Source organism: Trachymyrmex septentrionalis, unplaced genomic scaffold, assembly GCF_001594115.1.
Source record: "Trachymyrmex septentrionalis isolate Tsep2-gDNA-1 unplaced genomic scaffold, Tsep1.0 scaffold76, whole genome shotgun sequence".
In the NCBI taxonomy this organism is placed as follows: Eukaryota; Metazoa; Arthropoda; class Insecta; order Hymenoptera; family Formicidae; genus Trachymyrmex; species Trachymyrmex septentrionalis.
Window position 1 is genome coordinate 236,278 of NW_017305947.1, and position 2,726 is coordinate 239,003.

Here is a 2,726-nt window from a genome sequence, read left to right on the forward strand (position 1 = left end):
CATATACAATATATATGTATGTGTATATACATGTATAATTTACGGAAAAAAAGTATTTAAAACAGTAAATTTTATTTCTATCAAAATTTTATTCCGCACTTAACTACTTTTTTATTTTATAAATCATATATAGTTTACATACACACATATATAAAGTAATTGCGAGTTGAGTCAATAAATAACTTCAATTTCAAGTGATTGACAATTTCAATTTGAAGTGATTTTTTGTGATTGACAGATAATAAAAAATATATATAACAGCGGATATGGCATCCATAAAAATAGTTGATAATGATTATACGATTACTAGAAATATAAGGAGAGTATTATTAATTTAATATCTTGTTAAGACAAACTATCGTTAAATGCTATAAATTTTCTATGTGAAGTTGTTCTTTTTATGTATATTTTATTGCACGCGCGTACAATATAGCTATAATAATAATAAATCAGATTTAAATAAATAATTTAAAAGTGAGACACCAGGGTGGCTAACAAGTTTCTTGCACGTGATCTGAAAATGTCTAGGAACAGGTCAGCGAATAAATTCGTTCCAGCATTCGAATTTCTAGAATGGTGAAACGGTATTTTATAATTGGTGCGAATGATTGTCGCTCGCCTTGTCCTTGTCAAAGAATGCCGAGGATTCTGCAGTTTGTAATAGTAATTCCTAACGACATATTTTGTGGATATTATGAAATATTCTTGCCAACACTCTCTTTGATCATCTTAGTACTCGTTCCTGAAGATTACATCTGTATTTTTTGTCGTGTGGGAGATGGTACGCAATGATAAATTGCGTGTGGATAAGTGCAATAATTATTCAGTTAAAGCGCGTCGCCGGTTAACTTCAGATCTAACATCAAATCCATGATAACTCTTTAAATGGCGCGACGTTTTTTTTATTTCTCACCGTTAGCAAACAACGTGTGTTTTCATGCTCATTAAATCCCAATTAATTATGTGATTATCTATTTAATTTAACATCCAGTATCTCGTTCTACTTCGTAAACGTGCAGAAGCCTGAGAGAAGCTTGGCACATTGGCTCATTTAGCCTTCAGGTTAAATGCCGAAGTTACTCTGATGCAACGAACATTTATGCAAGTATAACGCGGTACAGCGTAACAATTTACTGCTAGCTACTTTTTATTTCATAGCCGATACGATCGAAATTATTATGCTATTAACCGTCTTAAGGAATCGTTTGTTTCCGATATTTAGTTTTTTATATTGACATTACATGCACGAAATTGATTGACAATGCACGTATACGCGTTTTTTTATTGCTTAACACTCCATCTGCAATCATATTTTTACTTCCTTTATAATCTGGATCTTTCGTTCAAGTTTTTTTACTAGGTTTTTTTACTAGGCTTTTAAAAAATATGAGAAAATTCAGGGTCACTTTTTAACATTATCAAATAGTTTTTTCCATTATTTTAAGAGAGGGAACTGACTTCCGCTTTACTTTATTTCGAAAAAAATTGAGAATGAAATTTTGCTTGTGTAAAAAAGACAGATTACAGGATTAATATTGCTTTCTATTTCGAATTAATTATTATAGCAGCAGTTGCACAATTACTGTAAAGTATATTTACATAGATCTAAAGTAATGCAAAAAAACGAGATATGCGCGGCATTCAGAATTTTTCTGTAGAAAAACGCAAAATATTTTGCCAATCAGGAAGAATGTTAAATAAGACTCACGTTCTTGATTTAATAGGAATTGATGGAATCTCAAGTTACATATCTCTTTCACTCGGAACACTTTCACATCTTTTAACACACGATTAGTTTTCAAAGCACATTTCGATTTTCATGCATTTATCTCTCAAAAATAGCCAGGGGCCTCACAAACTGTTAGTAAGCGTTTATGAAAATTGTTGTTATTATTATTTATGTTGTTAATGTAAATATGTTAAAAGTTTACGTGTCAAATTTACATTTATAAAACTTCTCTTCCGCAAAAGAAATGCATTTCACAAACGCTGTCTCGAATACAAAGCATCTTGGAAGAATAGTTTTCGTTTTCTAAAAGAATTCTTTAAAAGTGTTCTAGAAAGAGATTGTATAAATTTTTCACAAAGCAAAATAACTAGATGACTTAATAATTTACTACTTTTCTGTCACTTTATTTCGTTTCTCAAAATATAACTGTACAAAAAACTATTGCTTTAATATATAATATGAACTCTCTTAATCCTGAATATTCCAATCGGCTTTTTTCTTATATAAAAAATTGGACGTGTGTAAAAGAAAGTCTCTGTAAATATTAAGAAATATTCAATAAGAATTAAGAAGTGTTGAATTGCCCAACTACATTAGCAAAATGCATATTACAGTTTATATTACATATACGCCATTACTAAACGTACTGAAAAACATTTAATGTTCGGCTATAAGTAGCCATAAATGCGACAGCGTCATAAGAAATAATGACACGCTATATCTGCTTCAATATATCGAGTAAGTACCTTTAAAATTGTCGTGAGTTTTACTGTACATACATTTTCCATAATTATTTCTATATCCGCAGAGCAAAAGATTCTAAGTCCAAAGAAGTTGTTACTCCGAGAAAAACTTGCGAAGGATTAGAATGACGTCGATCTATTTTAAAAATAAAAAAAAAATGAATATGTAAAATCGAATGTCGGGTATGTTATTTCAATCATAATTATTTTCAAGCATAGATTTAAAAAAAATGTTTTAAAAAGTTAGAAAAATT

At 29.7% G+C, this 2,726-nt stretch overlaps 1 protein-coding gene across 12 annotated transcripts in view; it reads left to right on the forward strand.

Annotated features, from left to right (window-relative positions):
- LOC108754112 (coiled-coil domain-containing protein AGAP005037) overlaps positions 1-2,726 on the forward strand; it is a 105,344-nt gene that overhangs the window by 29,922 nt on the left and 72,696 nt on the right. The gene's annotated exons all lie outside the window — the stretch shown is intronic.